The 19,759-nt window shown below is 39.7% G+C and overlaps 1 protein-coding gene across 5 annotated transcripts in view; it reads left to right on the top strand.

The window, feature by feature from the left end:
• The window catches only part of PPP2R2B (protein phosphatase 2 regulatory subunit Bbeta), a 522,252-nt gene that overhangs the window by 235,890 nt on the left and 266,603 nt on the right, over positions 1-19,759 (top strand). The gene's annotated exons all lie outside the window — the stretch shown is intronic.

Genomic DNA, 19,759 nt, shown 5'->3' with positions numbered 1-19,759 from the left:
TCCTGACTCTCCCTGGGAAACATCACTATTTGCTCTGCAGTCTCACAGCACTTTGCTCAAATCTCTATTAAAGCACTTACCTTGTGGTCTGAGACTTAGTGGTTTACTTATAGGCTATGAGCAATTGTAGAGTGGAAGCATATCTAATTCACTCCTGTATCTCCCGTTTAGCCGATAGGACTGGCTCAGTGTGTGCTGTCTTTGTTTTTGCTGAATTAAGACATTCTTAATTCATTTGACATGTCCTAAATCTATTTCTCTCCATCTCTATCTAATTCTCTCTTAGCTGAGTGACAGCGAGAGCCTCTTAAATGATCTGACCACTCTCATTCTTACTCTTTTCAATCTTTACAGGGCAGATACACCTTCACAAGAGTTAGAAAATCTCCCCACCCCCCCCCCCCCCCCCCCCCCACCCCCGCCCTGCTCCGCTCCCTGCTGCCTCAAGTGGTTAAGTTAGAAAAAAGTGCCCCTTCTAGGCTGATACTAGGAAATCTGAAGAAAGAGGCCTTCTCTTTTCAACAAAGTTACCAAATTGACAGGAATGAAAATGAAACTAGCAACTCTAGCAATGAAAGCCTGCTCTAGTGGTCTTTGCCACTGCACTGAGGGATGCATTCTTGAGACTGAAGTTGACTAGAAGGAAGAAAGATGGAAAAGGACAGATTCCTGATTATGTTGTTGAGCACCTGGGTTCAGCCACACCTGAAAGAGATGTCTTTGGGCTTTTCAGTCACCTGAGCCGGTTAAGTTACCTTTGTCCTCGAACTAGTTTTGGTTGTACTATAGCCATTTACCACCTAAGCAGGTCAAAGCATATACCATTGCTACATGCTAAGAGTATAACCTCAGATATGCCGATGACATCACCCTTATGGCAGAAAGTGAAGAGAAACTAAAAAGCCTCTTGATGAAAGTGAAAGAGGAGAGTGAAAAAGTTGGCCTAAAGCTCAACATTCAGAAAGCGAAGATCATGACATCTGGTCCCATCACTTCATGGGAAATAGATGGGGAAACAGTGGAAACAGTGTCAGACTTTATATTTTGGGGCCTCCAAAATCACTACAGATGGTGATTGCAGCCATGAAATTAAAAGACATTTACTCCTTGGAAGAAAAGCTATGACCAACCTAGATAGCATATTCAAAAGCAGAGACATTACTTCGCCAACAAAGGTCCGTCTAGTCAAGGCTATGGTTTTTCCATGGTCATGTATGGATGTGAGAGTAGGACTGTGAAGAAAACTGAGCGCTGAAGAATTGATGCTTTTGAACTGTGATGTTGGAGAAGACTCTTGAGAGTCCCTTGGACTGCAAGGAGATCCAACCAGTCCATTCTGAAGGAGATCAGCCCTGGGATTTCTTTGGAAGGAATGATGCTAAAGCTGAAGCTTCAGTACTTTGGCCACCTCCTGCGAAGAGTTGACTCATTGGAAAAGACTCTGATGCTGGGAGGGATTGGGGGCAGGAGAAGGGGACAACAGAAGATGAGATGGCTGGATGGCATCGGTGACTCGATGGACATGAGTTTGGGTAAACTCCAGGAGATGGTGATGGACAGGGAGGCCTGGTGTGCTGCGATTCATGGGGTCACAAAGAGTCGGACACGACTGAGCGACTGAACTGAAGAGTATAGCATCACAGTGTGACTCAGGCAAAGCATTTCTGCAAGACTAGAGACCAGATTGCACCAACTTATAATTCCTAACAGTATAGAAAGGTTCCCTTTTCTCCACACTCTCTCTAGCATTTATTGTTTGTAGATTTTTTTGAAGATGGCTATTCTAACTGATAGGAGGTGTGATACCTCACTGTAGTTTTGATTTGCTTGATATTAAGTTATTTTTCAATTTACTCTCATTTAAATATTTATTTGGTTGTGCTAGGTCTCACTTGTGTCACACAGCTGCAACTTCAGTTGCAGCATATGGGGTCCAGTTCCCTGACCAGGGATTGCACCCAGGCCCTCTGCGTTGGGAGCTCAGAGTCCTAGACACTGGACCACCTGGGAAGTCCCGATATTAAGTTTTATAGGGGCAAGTTCTAATTCTTATACTTACCTCCCATCTGATGCAAATACATGGTTTTTAACTTTTAAGAAAGTGCATCTGCATTTTAGGACTGAATCTGATCTGTGCTTCTTTTAATTCAAATGCTACATAAATAATGCTTGCCACCCCTACCAGCATCAAAAATATGAGGCAAGTGATAATCTGACTGAAGAGGAGTTTTGTGTAGAGCACAATGAGAGCTAGCTCCTAACTAAGTAGAAGTTACGAAGGGAGACTGGAGGTCTCTGTGTGGAACAGTCTCTGGTACTTAGCCATCAAGGAGTGGAAGAGACAGGCTGGGGACATGGTCCTTTTACAGGGAGGATGTTGTTCAGTTGCTAAGTCATGTCTGACCATTTGCATCGCCATGGACTGCAGCATGCCAGGCTTCCCTGTCCTTCACCATTTCTCTGAGTTTGCTCAAACTCATGTCCATTGAGTCAGTGATGCCATCCAACCATTTCATCCTCTGTCACCCCCTTCTCCTCTTGGGAGGATAGAGATCCCCTTTAAAGAGGTGATAAGGGGGCAGACTGAGGAAGATTGAGCTAACCTCTTTTGCCTCTTCTGACCAGGATTTCTTTAATTCTCAATCCCCAAAGTGCCCTTTGCCCTTGGAAGTTAGGAATTTGTTTTGTTGATTATTTCAAGGAAATCTTATCAGGAGAGACAGTGGTGGCCCAAAGTATATAAAGATTTGTTAAATAAGCTAGTATATGTTAGCCAGAAACATGTTAATATAACACATGCACAAATGCACACGCAAACTATAGGGATGGGGTAAAGGGCAGATGCTTGGCATATCTTGGGTCCTGTTCCCACCCTCACTTTAAGCTATAATCTACCCTCATCTTTCTGCCCGTATCTTCTCCCTCCTGTTCATCTGCCCATTCCTCTCTCCCTCCCTTCTTCCTAGCTCTGTGATCTTGAAAAATCATTTAACTACTCTGTGCTTTAGCTTCCTCTCCTATAAAATGGAGATATGTGTGGCTCCTTGCAAATTCATTGTGTTAGAGAGAATTAATGCAAAATACCAACACAGACTCTGGCAAGTGGGAGACAGCTGTTTTTATTTTTCTTTCATGCATTTTATTCAGCAGGTAAAGACTTTAACACCAGAATGGATATATGCTAGGCTCACTTTTAGGGATATAAACATAGAACCACCAAAGGCTCATAAAATACTGAGAAAGACATTCTTTTACTGCAGGTTGGAACTAGGGAGCAAACTTAGCCCAGAACTCAGTTTAAATACCCAGATTCCTCAAGAGTCAACATCTGTGATTCCTCTATTCTGGAGGCAGTTGTTCCCTGTTTTTGAATTTCCTAGAGGTATGCTATCCAAAAAGGTCATCACCCATGTGGCTACTGTGTACTTGAAATGTAGTTATTTCATATGAGATGTGCTCTAAGTGTCAAGGGCTTCCCTTGTGGCTCAGCTGGTAAAGAATCCCCCTGCAATGGTGGGTGACCGGGGTTTGATCCCTGGGTTGGGAAGATCCCCTGGAGAAGGGAAGGGCTACCCACTCCAATATGCTGACCTGGAGAATTCCATGGACTCGCAAAGAATCAGACACGATTGAGTGACTTTCACTTTCACTTTCTAAGTGTCAAGTACACATAAGACTTCAAAGACTTAGTTCAGTATATAACATTAATAACATTTTAACGTTCAGTTCAGTTCAGTCACTCAGTCGTGTCCGACTCTTTGCTACCCCATGAATTGCGGCATGCCAGGACTCCCTATCCTTCACCAACTCCCGGAGTTCACCCAAACTCATGTCCATCGAGTCAGTGGTGCCATCCAGCCATCTCATCCTCTGTCGTCCCCGTCTCCTCCTGCCCCTAATCGCTCCCAGCATCAGCATCTTTTCCAGTGAGTCAACTCTTCGCATGAGGTGGCCAAAGTATTAGAGTTTCAGCTTTAGCATCATTCCTTCCAAAGAAATCCCAGGGCTGATCTCCTTCAGAATGGACTGGTTGGATCTCCTTGCAGTCCAAGGGACTCTCAAGAGTCTTCTCCAACACCACAGTTCAAAAGCATCAATTCTTTGGCACTCAGCCTTCTTCACAGTCCAACTCTCACATCCATACATGACCACTTGGTTGCATGTGAAAATTACATTTTTAATACATTGGTTAAATAAAATATAAGTTATAAAATTAAAGATAATCTTTTTTTTTTAATGTACTTACTAGAAATTTGAAACCACATGTGTGGCTCATATTTTATTTCTTTCAAACATGCTGTCCTAGTGCTTCACTGTGGCGCTTCATGGTCACACGATTTTCTTCTCCCATCTGCCATCTGACTGTCTAACATATTTGTCATATGGATTATTTTTGCTTCTAAATTATAAACTCCTCCAGGATGCTACCATTATTATTGATACTGCCATTTGTCGTCACAGCACCTAACATCAAGACTTCAATACATATTTGTTGATGGATGAATGGATGCATGGATGGATACATGGGCAGGAGCTATATTCTGAAGCCTGTGAGTTTCAGAGGAACATAGACTCTTAATGTGTTTTATGTAGAAGACAAGTTCAGTGGCTGCAAATTGTCAAAAAGTCAGCTGATCTCACCAAGAGAGTATTGTACCAATTATTCAGTAAAGATCTGAGCGCAAGGCTGATCAATATGTCCTCAGACTACCTCTGGGTTTACAGCTAGCTTTGTGACCTTGAGCAATGACTTGTCGCTAGAAGGAACAGTTCTCAGAACTGCGTAAATGTTTGTGCTTTGCATATGACAGATACGTGGCTGCCACTCATTTAGCAAACTGCAGAACCTGTAAGACACCCTCTACCCTGAGAGTTCTAGAAGTAGAGAGAACAGTAGTTACTAAGGATTCATCTCAGGAAAGTAAGCAAATAGCATTCCTGCAGGAGCTAAACAGAATCAGCTATGACTGGAGTCCAGTTAGCTGGAATTTGGAACAGAGTCGTCTCGTTCTGACTCAGTACCTTAAGCCAAGGAAATCAGAAAGTAAACACAATTCTTGCCATGGTTTCCAATACAATAATCTTGACAAAATACCCTTGTGTAGGAGACTGCCAGTGCACTGCTGTCATATGGCCATAGAGGAGACTTTCTTTTTTATGGTTTTAAAATTTTATTTTTTGAAATATAGTGGATTTACAATGCCATGTTAATTTCTGCTTCACAACAAAATGATGCAGTTATACATCTTTTTCATGTTCTTTTCCATTGTTTATCACAAGATATTGAATATGGTTCCCTGTGCTATACAGTAGGACCTTATTTTTTTTAATCTATTCTCTATATAATAGCTCACATCTGTTAATCCCAGACTCCCAGTCTATTCCTACCCGACCCCTTTCTCCTTGACAACCACAAAAATCTGTTCTCTCTGTCTGTGAGTCTGTTTTGTAAATAAGTTCCTTTGTGTCATATTTTAGCTTTCATGTAAAAGTGATATTGTATGGTGTTTGTCTTTCTCTTTCTGACCTCACTTAGTATGATAATCTCTGGGTCCATTCATATTGCTGCACATGACATTATTGTATTCTTTTTTAAGACTAAGTAATATTCCATTGCATATATGTACCTAGTCTTCTTTATCCATTCATCTGATGATGGGCATTTAAGTTGTTTCCATGTATTGCTGATGTGAATACTGCTGCTATGAACACAGGGGTGCATGTATCTTTTTGAATTAGAGTTTTCTCTGTTATATGCCCATGAGTGGGATTACTGGATCATATGGCAACTCTATTTTTAGTTTTTTGAGGAACTTCCATACTGTTTGGAATTTTTTTTTATCACATTATCAGAGACATTCCCCAGTGAAGAGCCTTAAGAAGTTTTTGGTGAACCACAGCCAAAATACACACTGTAAGATATTTCACAGGAGTTCATACTCCAAGTGGGTGGGGGATGTGTGTGTGATACGGGTGGGGAATGAGTTAGAATTTTTTTCATGCATTTGAGAATTCATCAACTGGTATATCGACTACAGTATGTTTGTTGGTAGTTTAATGGGCAGAGAGTTTTGGGCAGAATTACTTGTAGACCTAATAGTGAATTTTCTGCCACAATTTGAAAACTAATAAGGATAATGAAAATAATAGATACTGTTTATTATGTATTTTAGACATATTGTTGAGTATTAAATATAAATCAGTTCAGTCGCTCAGTTGTGTCCGACTCTTTGCGACCCCATGAACGACAGCACGCCAGGCCTCCCTGTCCATCACCAACTCCCAGAGTTCACCCAAACCCATGTCCATTGAGTCACTGATGCCATCCAACCATCTTGTCCTCTGTCATACCCTTCTCCTCCTGCCCTCAGTCTTTCCCAGCACCAGGGTCTTTTCCAGTGAGTCAGCTCTTCCCATCAGGTGGCCAAAGTATTGGAGTTTCAGCTTCAACATCAGTCCTTCCAATGAATACCCAGGGTTGATCTCCTTCAGAATGGACTGGTTGGATCTCCTTGCAGTCCAAGGGACTCTCAAGAATCTTCTCCAATACCACCGTTCAAAAGCATCAATTCTTTGGCACTCAGCTTTCTTCACAGTCCAACTCTCACATCCATACATGACCACTGGAAAAACCATAGCCTTGACTAGACGGACCTTTGTTGACAAAGTAATGTCTCCTTTTTAATATGCTGTCTAAGTTGGTCATAACTTTCCTTCCAAGGAGTAAGCGTCTTTTAATTTCACAGCTGCAATCACCATCTGCAGTGATTTTGGAGCCCAGAAAAATAAATATGAATGATTGCATTTATATATCAATTAGATTGGTGGTGTGGTCATCACCTTATTACCAGTCTCAGGAAGGTTTTGCATCTTAACCACAAGTCACACAACTTACCACTGGTGGAGCTGGGACCCTAACCCAGATCATTAGGCTGTAATGATCATAACATACAGGGTATCTTTGAAGAATTAGCAGCATCTGTTTTCCTTACAATAAAACAGTTTCTGGTTAACCTTAAGAGGAGGAGATATTCTTGTCACCCTTCCACACAAATGATAAGTCTTCTGCTGGTTATCTGTACCATGCAGCCTCAGGCAGAGAGGAAGCAGGAAGCATAGAATGGCGGAAGATACCAGGAGGCTACTTCTGGGCCTGTTTAAAGACTGTAGACTGTGAAGGCTGGGATTCACTGAGTTCCAAGGTTTTGTACAGCGTTCTAGTTCTCTACGTCTTGGAAACTTGAGGAAAAGGAGGGATGGGAAACAGTGGTCATTCCACTCCGCATTCACAATGGAGAGCCGGCAAACCGAAGAGGAGCATCTTCTCTAGCACTGAACCTCCGTCGGAAGGTTGCTGAAGTGGGCTTGGTGCTGAAGTGGTGGACAAGAAGCTCTGAACAGTCTCTGCAATTTCTATGTGACTTGGCCACATTTCACAATCCACAGTTTATTTCTTGAAGGAATATTTTAGTATTATTTTCTTCTCAAATATAATATATGAAAAAAATCATATAATGCTAAATTGTGTTATTGTTAGCCATGAACATTTTTCCCCTAGACTGTAACTATAAATGGGTTAATAGGTCCTTAAAATATTTTGAGATCGTCTTTTATTCTGATTTTTGAAATCCAGTTTTGGAACATAAAACAGAGCTTGACCTTTCTGAAAAATCATAAACCTTTATTATTTTTCATTTGGAGAAAGCAATCAGCATGACTTACAGCTCTGAGCATTGAAAATGAAACCTGATAACAAGGATGTTAGGTGGGTTGACACAAGTGAAATATTTATAGCTAAACGGAAACAGAAACTGTTTGAAATCATTCCAATCATCAGGAAAGGTATGTAAAGCAGGGTGAAGACTTTCAGCTCTTGATTCAGGTAGAATAATCCTAATTCTAGTTCTGCCACTAATTAGCTGTAACCTTAATCAAGTCACTGTTCTGTCAAAATGTCAATGCCATCATCTGTATAAAGCATGAATAATAACAATGGGACTCACCTCCATAGAGTTATTATGCAAATAAAATGGATTATCTGTGTAAAACACTTAAGACTTTGCCCCGTGCATTGCACAGCCTCAATAAATGTTAGCTGCTACTCTTATTAGACAAGTAATTTACCATGTTTAACAAGTATCCTTTTTTAAAATTCTAGACATCATAAGATTATATTTTACCAAGGAGATCATTAGACAATAGATTTATGTCACCAATAAGTAGTAAGAGCATTTCACCAGGTCTGTTTTAGAGCCACATTAGCTAAAACCCTAGGATATGGCTAGAAATGGCAGTCATTCCTTAAAGAGATACGCTGACTCACATAATGAGTCATCTCTAATTTCCCTACAGTATTATGTGAAAAATAAATACAGTTCTGCACCTTGAATGTTATTTGGTTCTTTGGATGTCGACTATTGATTGTTGAGAGACAGGGGATCGATAATAATAAATGTTTGAAGTTGTCAGCTGTGCTGCTGTGGGGAGGATGGGAAGAGAGAGAGGGTGAGGGAGAGACAGAAAGACAGAGACAGACCACTCAGTGGTCCATCTCATTACTTCCCAGTCACCAGAGCTTAATGTGAAAATGCCTTGGAGGATGAGAGAGCTGTTTCAACACATCATCCCCACAGTAAGTAAGATATCAAGGTTTCATAACCGTTGAATGCCCTGCCTTGTCACGTTGAAGGCAGAGCCTGGGTAGAAAACACTGTATTTCCATTGCCAGCATCCAAACAGCCAGAGGGAGTTTGGTGTGATGATACAGACAGGTTTTATTTCAAGGCAGCCTAAGATCGTGGCTTATTCAGATCCTTACATATGCTCTTGCTATGACTAGTGAAAGGCTTAAAGATGACAATGAAATTATTAGCTAGTTAGTATTTTCCTTGAGAAGGAAAGAAGCACAGCAAAAATCTCCTGGCCACCTAGGAATGCAAAAAATCCTTTTGTGGAATGTGCCAGTTGAAGCGCTGCGTGCTGAACTCACACATAATGTGTCCTTTTTGATGAGCTTGATACATTGGCATTGAAATCATTTGAAAGCAAGAAGCTAATGTGGCAGATTCAGAAATGAGAATGCTAGAAACAAAGTAAGCAAAAGCAGCCTGTGAGTTATCTGCTGAAAGTATCTAGAAATGTTTTAAGTCATTGGCCCTCTGGTATTAACAGAAGTATGACAACATGGCTGAATCTATCTCCCCTGCCAAGTTAGCAGAGAGTATATGATGCATTCACCTCAATTACTTTATGAAATGATAGTATGATAACAAGTCACCTAATGACCTTGGAGGTAATAAATATTGAAGCTGGTATACAGATGAGCCCACTGGTTAATATGTGATACATGCAGCCTGGCTAACCAAGCTGGAAGACGAGTGAACTAATGTTTGTTAAGATTCAGACATCACACTTGTCCTTTATGTACATTATTGCTTTTAAGAGTCGCATCAGCCTTATTGAGTGGATATGCTTATGATGAAGGACTCATAATAGCTGATTTTCAGGCAGGAGATAGCCTGTGTCAGATAGCGTGTTAAGTGTGTGACATAAATGATCTAATTTAGTTGTGACATTGCTATGAAGTATGGGAGACTACTCACAGTCAGCTCTATATTTACATTTAGAGCTATATTTAGCTCTATACTTAAATTTACTCTACATTTAGCTATATATTTACAGATGAGTAAACTGAGGAACATTGATCAGATGCTCCCAGTCAGCATTCACACTCAGATATTTCTACCTTTAAGAAGCACTGTGCATATTGTTGCTCTTCTGTCACTAAGTTGTGTCCAACTCGTTGCGGCCCTGTGATCTGCAGCACTCCAGGCTTCCCTGTCCTTCACTGTCTCCCCGAGTTTGCTCAAACTCATGTCTGTTGAATCAGTAATGGCATCCAAACAACTCATCCTCTATCATCCCCCTCTCCTCCTGCCTTCAATCTCTCCAGCATCAAGGTCTTTTCCAATGAGGTGGCTTTTCGCTTCACGTGGCTAAAGAATTGGAGCTTCAGCTTAAGCATCAGTCCTTCCAGTGAATATTCTGTGTTGATTTCCTTTAGGATTAACTGGCTTGATCTCCTTACTGTCCAAGGGACTTCTCCTACACCACAGTTCAAAGGCATCAATTTTTTGGTGCTCAGCCTTTTTTATTGTCCAGCTCTCACATCCATACATGACTACTGGAAAAACCATAGCTTTGACTATATGGACCTTTGTAGGCAAAGTGGTATCTCTCCTTTTAATGCACTGTCAGTACTCTTGCCTGGAAAATCCCATGGATGGAGGAGCCTGGTGGGCTTTAGTTCGTGGGGTCGCTAAGAGTCGGGCACGACTGAGCGACTTCACTTTCACTTTTTACTTTCATGCATTGGAGAAGGAAATGGCAACCCACTCCAGTGTTCTTGCCTGGAAAATCCCAGGGACAGAGGAGCCTGGTAGGCTGCCATCTATGGGGTCGCACAGAGTCGGACACGACTGAAGTGACTTAGCAGCAGCAGCAGCAGTTTTATCATAGCTTTTCTTCCAAGGAGAAAGTGTCTTTTAATTTCGTGGCTGCAGTCACCATTCAGACTCATTTTGGAGCCCAAGAAAATAAAGTCTGTCACCGTTTCCATTGTTTCCCCATCTATTTGCTGTGAAGCGATGAGACCATATACCGTGATCTTATTAGCTTTTTGAACATTGAGCTTTAAGCCAGCTTTTTCACTCTCTTCTTTTACCTTCATTAAGAGGCTCTTTAATTCCTCTTTGCTTTATGCCATAAGGGTGGTGTCATCTGTGTATCTGAGGTTATTGATATTTCTCCCAGAAATCTTGATTCCAACTTGTACTTCATCCAGCCTGGCATTTCACACGATGTACTCTGCATTTAAGTTAAATAAGCAGGGTGACAATATATAGCCTTGACATACTCCTTTCCCAGTTTTGAACTAGTCCATTGTGCCATGTCTGGTTCTAACTGTTGCTTCTTGACCTGCATACAGGTTTCTCAGGAGGCAGGTCAGGTGGTCTGGTATTCCTATCTCTTTAAGAATTTTCCACAGTTTGTTGTGATCTACACAGTCAAAGGCTTTAGCATAGTCAGTGAAGCAGAGGTAGATATTTTGCTGATATTTTCTAGCTTTTTCTGTGATCCAGCGGATGTTGTCAGTTTGATCTCTGGTTCCTCTGCCTTTTCTAAATCCAGCTTGTACATCTGGAAGTTCTCGGTTCACATACTGTTGAAGCCTAGTGTGAAGGATTTTGAGCATTAATTTGCTAGCATGTGAAATGAGTGCAATTGTGTGGTAGTTTGAACATTCTTTAGCATTGCCCTTCTTAGGGACTGGAATGAAAGCTGAGCTTTTCCAGTCCTGTGGCCCCTGCTGAGTTTTCCAAATTTGCTGGCATACTGAATGCAGCACTTTAAGAGCATCATCTTAAGAAAGAAAAAGAAGAGGAAGTATCTATTGAGTATTGACTGTGTACCAGGCACTAGACTATATGTTTTGCACAGAAGATCTTGCATATCCTCGTGATCGTACTGTACCTATTTTGTTGCTGAGAAAATAGAAGCTTAAGTTAAGAACCTGCCCAGTTTTATACAACTAGTAAGATGTAGACAAAGACTGTGGACTCATTGAAAATGATTCTGGTCATTAATCGTTAGTAGTTTAGTGTGCCTAAAATAGTAAATAGTTTAGTGCCTAAACTATTAACCAAATTGCTGTAATAAAAATAGATGGTCATAATTTAGGACTACTGCTGCTGCTGCTGCTAAGTCACTTCAGTCATGTCCAATTCTGTGTGACCCCATAGACAGCAGCCCACCAGGCTCCCCTGTCCCTGGGATTCTCCAGGCAAGAACACTGGAGTGGGTTGCCATTTCCTTCTCCAGCGCATGAAAGTGAAAAGTGAAAGTGAAGTCGCTCAGTCGTGTCCAACCCTCAGCGACCCTATGGACTGCAGCCTACCAGTCTTCCCTCTAATGTAAGGACAGTTACAGGAATAAATGTGAGTTCATTGGTTAGAACCTGGATTCTCTGAACAGTCTGAGACATCCTGGATTCCTTACCCACCTGTTTGAACCTGTCACCTTTCCCTCTTTTGTCTAGGTCAGTTTTATTTGCTTTATTTTCAGAACTCTATATGATATCTCTATGAAATAGGTTACACGTACTTAACACACAATCCACTAACTTCCCTTTCCTTAATGTGTGGGAGCAGAGAGTGTCCATCTCAGCCCCAGCATCTTAGCTGAGGCTGAACCTCTTGCATTTAGCTGTGCTTGGCTTCACACAATGTGATTCTACACACGTTGTAGACCAAATGAGAAGATATGCTAAATAATACCTGGCCTATTTTTTAATGATGATGTTTTGCGTTGCATACATGCATTCCCATTCATCCCCATTCATATTTCTATGCTTAAAAAAAATAGAACTCATATTTTGTGGAACTTACAAAGGTACCCCCACCAAGATATTTTAGTCATTCAGTTTTGTTCTGAATCACATATTAAAAAGTACTTTTCCTTGTATCACATATTGAAAAATAGTTTTCTATTTATCACCTATAATATCAGAAGTTATTATATATTGCTAAAACAGACAAAAAATTAGTGTTATAAAACTTAGTCCCCAAAGAATCATAACCCGAAGTTAAACTTGGTAGCTGTGTCACTCTTGTTTTGCAGTATATTTTTCTTTCTCTCATTAGAATAAAAATGAACTGAGACCATAATCATGTTAAATCACATTAAACAGGCTTATTTTCCTTTAGTGTTTTCTTTCTATAAGGAAATGTCTAATGTGTTATTCAATCCATTTGTTTTCCCTTTTTCTCTGTCAGAGAAAATATTTCTGATTAAGACTGTCCAGTATCAAGGTTTATTTTTTCCTTAATTAACTGCCAAATTGTTTCATTCCTGATTTTCTGTATCAGGATTTCATTTTACTAAGTCCTCTGGATGTTTTTAACTTTGTAACCTACGTAAGGAGTTACGTGAACAACAGAAACAGTGATAAATCAAAAGTAATTTAGAACCAGAGTTGAGAATTCCAAAGGAAAATTTTTTTCCATGGAGAGTTTGGCTTGCAATGAAACAGAAGTGTCGTGTTTTTAGTGTTGTCTGTTTTGTGTTGGAAAAAAATAGATCATCTTTTTGTCCATACAGTCACCCTGTGGTATTATCTCCATCTGGCTGTCTCTACAGCCCTGGGCCTCTTAGCTCTGCGTAACTGTGTACCAGCAGCTATTAATAGCTGAATTCTACAACAGTCTGCTGTCACAGATGGAATCTGAGCTTCTAAAGACTAAGACCATAAAAACTCATTACAAAGAAAGAGGTACATTCTTTGGCACTTAATGCAATTAAGCTATCTATAAATAATGAGCATTTTTTAAAGGCATATACCAAGCCCTGATTCTGGTTTGAGGATTTGATCATTGATTTGGTCCTTGATACTTAAGTTTCTCCTTTATGATGATAGTAGTAACTGAAACTCTATATGTAAAATCGCAAGAGAATGCCTTGTTTTAGAGAAAAGTAATATTTAACTTGGGCTTCCCTGGTGGCTTAGATGGTAAAGAATCCGCCCGCAGTGTGGGAGATCTGAGTTTGATTCCTAGGTTGGGAAGATCCCCTGGAGGAGGGCATAGCAACCTACTCTAATATTCTTGCCTGGAGAATTCCATGAACAGCAGAGCCTGGTGGGCTACAGTCCATAGGGTCACAAAGAGTCAGACACAACTGAAGTGACTTAGCACAAAGGCATCTTTATAAGACCAACCTCCATTAGAAAAGACCCTGATGCTGGAAAAGATTGAGAGCAGGAGGAGAAGGGGACGACAGAGGATGAGATAGTTGGATGGCATCACCGACTCAATGGATATGAGTTTGAGCAAGCTCCCAGAGTTGGTAATGGATAGGGAAGCCTAGTGTGCTGCAGTCCATGGGGTCGCAGAATGGACATGACTTAGTGACTGAACTGAATATTTAACTTGAGGGAAATATAGGATTACTATAATAAATATTGCATTAATACAATAGGAAATTCCATCATAGCAAATGAAAGGGTATGAGTAAAAACCTTTGAACTAAAGAATCATAGAATCCACGGAAGTATATTCATGTCCAAGTAGGAGAGGTTGCTTCTTTTTTTATATATATATTTCTATTGTTTTTATTTTATTTTTTAATATAAATTTATTTTAATTGGAGGTTAATTACTTTACAATGTTGTATTGGTTTTGCCATATATCAACGTGTATCCACCACAGGTATACATGTGTTCCCCATCCTGAACCCCCCTCTCTCTTCCCTCCCCGTACCATCCCTCTGGGTCATCTCAGTGCACCAGGCAGAAAGAAAAACACCAATACAGTATACTAACGCATATATATGAAATTTAGAAAGATGGTAATGATAACCCTGTATGTGAGACAGCAAAAGAGGCGCAGATGTATAGAACAGTCTTTTGGACTCTGTGGGAGAGGGAGAGGGTGAGAGGTTGCTTCTTGGACTCTGTCCATTGCTGGGGCCAGGATACCCACATGAAAAAAAGCATCTTTGACTGTTTCTCTCTATATATAATCACGTTCCCCCTCCCCGCAGTATATCTATGGATACTCCCAACTGTTTTCCCCCTAAGCAAGACAGAGTTTGCTCCCTCTAAAGGAACTGTCTTAGCGTTTCTGGTTAAGAGTATAGGAAGAAGATGGAAAAGGAGATTAAAATCTATTTCTGGACCCTCTTTCTCTGTGATCCCCTTGCTTCTCCAGTATTTACCAAGAGAATTACAGGATTTATTAAATCAGATTAGCTGCTTTTGTCATCTGTTCTATACACAGTAATATCAGTGATGCAGTGAGACTAGGAAAATGAAAACCCAGTGCTTCTTTATCAATCTTTATCAATACTTACCACATAAATGAAAGGGAGAAATTTTCACATTAGGTTAGAATGTAGGTTTTATGAAGGTGGAACCATACTGGTTTTGTTCATTTCTCTGTCTCCAGTATTTACTACAGTAAATATTATTGAATAAATACATAAATATATCAAGTTAGGGCAGCTTGTATGCTCTTGAAAATGGTCCATATAAATTCCTTCACAGTTCTGTGGTGAGATATAATTTCTCAATATTTTCTCGATGTGAAACATTTAGAAAATAATATATTCTAAGTGCCCTTTCCCTATTATTTCCATGTAAGTTTTTATAACCCATGCTACATTTTTGGATATGTAAGAACAGAACTTCCAAATACAAATTTCCTATGATCCTTTGAAAGGGATTCTCCTGTCAAATTACATAAATTCATTTAGGACCACAGCTAATCCACAGTTAATTCAAATCCAAATTTGAAATTTTCTGCCAATAGCTGTTGGGGTAGGGGTGAGGGTGTGGGCTTTCAGTGTAGGGTAATAATCTCTGTCAATTCAGTTGGCTCATTTATTCTTTCCTTCATTTATTCCAACTATTACATAATCCCCTATGATGTGTGTAGCATAAGGGGTACAGTAGTGAGTATGAAAAAAAAATAGCCATGACTTCAAGGATCTAATGAGGATCCATGAGAGGATGGGGAGAAAGCAGGATATTAACAATCAATTTCAATGGTAGAAACTCTCAAATTTTAGTTCAACTAGTTATTGAGCACCTACTATGAATCAGTCTCTAGTAATGTTAAAGAAATAAGGTATAAATGTATTAATAATCATATATAATTTGTTAATATATATTAAATATCTATGTAGGAAAATGGAGATACATCCCAGGATAATACAGGATTAGTTGAGAAATATATGGTATAGTTAGCGGTGACAGGAATGAAGAGAAAGTTTAAATTACCGTGATTAGAAACCATCTGTGAATATTCATAGAGAAAGAATATAATCTGGGTCTTTAAGAATGGAAAGGATTTAGATGGAGATGGAATTGCACAATAAATGCAATTTTAAAATAATGTAATTGTTAACATTGCTAAGTTTTGAGTTGTAATAGAAAAAATAAAAATTACACCAAATATGTCTTATTTGAATCCTTTGTATTGCAGTGAAATAGCTTCTAAGTGGTTTAGAGGTACTGAACTTGTCGTTTGTAATCAGTGCATGTGTAATTCCAGGAGTCTGTCCCCCTCTCACTAGTTGCATCATGTGATCTGGGAATTTACCTTGGATTAGAACTCATAAGGCAAAGATTGCAGTAAATTTCCTTTTATCTCTCTGCTCCCAGTAGGACTTGTTTTCATTATTACCTCTAATGTGCTAGATAATGTGATCTCAGAAGTTCTTCTCCAGCATAAGGGACCAAAAGAATTTTGTCCAGCTTCTAGGTTCACCAAGGTCCAAGAACCCATTCAGATATAGAGGGCTATGGACATGATGGTGAAGAGAAGGAAGCTTTTGATTCAAAATAATCTGGTTTCAAACTTTGGCTATACCACTCTATTGCTTTGGACAGGTTATTTAATCACTCCTAGATCAGTTATTTTGTTAAAAAATGAGTGTTCAGATTAAATTCAGTTCAGTTCAGTCACTCAGTTGTGTCCGACATTTTGCGACCCCATGAATCGCAGCATGCCAGGCCTCCCTGTTCATTACCAACTCCCGGAGTTCACTCAGACCCACGTCCATTGAGTCAGTGATGCCATCCAGCCATCTCATCCTCTGTCATCTCCTTTTCTTCCTGTCCCAAATCCTTCCCAGCATTAGGGTCTTTTCCACTGAGTCAACTCTTTGCATGAGGTGGCCAAAGTATTGGAGTTTCAGCTTCAGGCAGGCCTACCAATGAACACCCAGGACTGATCTCCTTTAGGATGGACTGGTTGGATCTCCTTGCAGTCCAAGGGACTCTCAAGAGTCTTCTCCAACACCACAGTTCAAAAGCATCAAGTTTTCGACACTCAGCTTTCTTCACTGTCCAACTCTCACATCCATACATGACTACTGGAAAAACCATAGCCTTGACTAGATGGACCTTTGTTGGCAAAGTAATGTCTCTGCTTTTAAATATGCTATCTAGGTTAGTCATAACTTTCCAAGGAGTAAGCGTCTTTTAATTTAATGGCTGCAATCACTATCTGCAGTGATTTTGGAGCCCCCCAAAATAAAGTCTGACACTGTTTCATTAGATAATGTATATATACATAGCATGCTGACTGGAGCATTGTTTAAATGAATGACAAGTACTGTAAGGTAGAGATAATGAACCTGGAGATGACTAAGCATTTGGATCCTAATTTTTAAATGCTTTACTCAAAACATTGAGTAATATTCAGTTCCATTTCCAGCGTTGTTTACCTTATTCTGGTCAGTCTCTCCTTGCCTCTGTAGACTCCTCAGGCATGAAATCTAAAAATAATTATTTTAATTATTATGAATTCCACATGCCTGTTGGGAATTAGAAAGCCAACAAAAACTTTCACTGTGAATGACTATTTCACTGTCAAGAATATTTTAATATGTGATGCTAAAAAAGTTGGTATGATAAATGCTTATAATTTTATAGCTCATTAGTTTTCAAAGCACTTTATAATATTGTACTTGACCCTCCTAAAACGTTAGTAATTGGGTGATATTTGCTTCTTTTTACACATAAGGAAACTAAGGCACAGAGAATAACTTAACTCAGTCAACCAAATTACCCAGCTAGTAAGTGGTAGAGCCCAAATTTGAATCCAGATATTTCAACAAGTCCATGACTATTTTCATGACTCTTGAGCTTACAGTCCATTTAGAGATATAGAACAGTTACAAAGAATAATGCAACCAAATGCAAATTAATATATCTCATTACAGTTAATATCTAAAAGTACAGAGAGTAAAAATGAAAGATTTTAGTGAGATAGCGTAATCAAAGCTTTCCAGGAAATTCAAGTATGAGAAGAGTCTTTTTCCCCCCAAGTAAACACAGAGATGTGGGTCGCAGTACTATTAAGATACCGTCTCATTTCTGAATGTGTGTCTCTTGAGGAACCGAAGGGGAAAGAGCTGTTTTTTCAGCACCACGGACAGCACAGCAACTCTAAAGGGTTGTTCCGTATACAACATGAACAAAGTCCTGTCTGTTTGATAGCATGAGCTCTCTGAAGCCCAGGGGAGCTGACCTGACCTTGTAATGTTCACTCAGTGAGGAACGTAAATTTAAAATAGCAGTGGAGTTGCATTAAATGCTTATTCAGGAGGTTTCATTAGTGTCAATAAGTATGACACATTTGAAATTATTGATTTTTGTATTTTTCTCAATTTAGAACTAGGAAAGGCTCAATTAATTACTGTGAAGTGCCTTTATACAACCTTCTTTCTATGTCTGTTAAAGCCCATTTAAATAATTGCCAGTCTATCACAGTTGAGTTTCATAAATCTACTTTTTTAGTATATGCACTTCCTCCCTCTTTTACCCAATGCTTTCTCCCTAACTCAGCTATTCAGTGTATGGCTAACCCTCCTCTGTGATGATAAAAGCCAAATGGAAATCTATAGATGCTAATTCTGTAGCTTTTGAAGAATTGGCCCTGGGGAGTCAAAGGGCTGACTCATACATTAAGAAGAGTAGAACAGGGCTGCTATGCAAGCAATATCTCCCCTTTGACCATAAGACCAGAGAGATAGTTGTGAGGAACATAAACTGAGGCAGCCTGAGCTGGGGGCACCAATTTGGACACCTTCCTGTGATTTTTTTCCATGTCATGAATCTATCTGAGTTTTAAGGCTGAGAGGAGGGCTGGGAGGAGGAGACTGACTCTGTGTTCCTTTTGTAATAGAAATAACCTCACATTCAGTAAGCTTCTCAATTTTCAGTTATCATATTTGACATGATTACATATATCCAATCAAAATCCTGCTTTCTGTAATTTTCTGTGGTATCTGATAAAGAGGAATTTGTGACTCAGCTATTTAAAAATGAAGAAGAGGAAAATCAAATTCATTGAGAGAGACCTTGCAGTTTGTGCCTGAATTCACTTTGCATGTACATCAATCACTGAAGACCTAGAAAGAAATGGATTTCCAACCCTAACCTTTCAGATGGTACTTACTTACTTGTTTAGTCACTAACTTGTGTCTGACTCTTTTGTGACCCCATGAACTGTATGTAAGTTCCTCTGTCCATGGGATTTCCCAGGCAAGAGTACTGGAGTGGGTTGCCTTTTCCTTCTCCAGAGGATCTTCCTGACCCAGGGATCAAAGCCACATCTCCTGCATTGGTAGACAGATTCTTTACCACTGAGCCACCTGGGACGCCCCTGCTTACTTGTTAGCAAGGATCATTACAGTATAAATTTGGTTTGAGTCATTTTCCAACTTTGCTCTCTAAAGTCAACCTGAAACAAAACAATAGGGACTTCTGCTTTGCTAGGTTTTACAGAGTCACTCTGCTAGATTATAGGTCTTGTTACTGTTTCATGTTATTGGGAGAAAAATTCAGCAGGATAAAGAGAACTACTTCATCCTTCTGCTTGAGAAGAATGTGTATTTGTCATGGATAATTGAGATTCCAGAATTTTTCATTTTAAAGGAAATTGATCATTATGACATTGCAAATGAAATTTCTAGATCATCTTAAAGTTAATCATAGAAATTAAATTATTATACTTTAAAGACCCCTTCTTCCCCTCTTGATGCACATTTTTTTCTTTGTGTGGTATATCTTCTAAGTTAACTCTCCGGCAGCAGAGCAAGTTCACCAAAAGCAGTGACATGCAGACTGTCAGATAAAATCTCCAGATTGAAACCAGAGCTCCAGGGGCTGAGCTCCAAGCTGGAGAAGAAACAT

Source organism: Ovis aries, chromosome 5 (assembly GCF_016772045.2).
Source record: "Ovis aries strain OAR_USU_Benz2616 breed Rambouillet chromosome 5, ARS-UI_Ramb_v3.0, whole genome shotgun sequence".
NCBI lineage: Eukaryota > Metazoa > Chordata > Mammalia > Artiodactyla > Bovidae > Ovis > Ovis aries.
The sequence above is the reverse complement of the archived record's forward strand: the minus strand, read 5'-3'. Positions and strand labels throughout refer to the sequence as shown.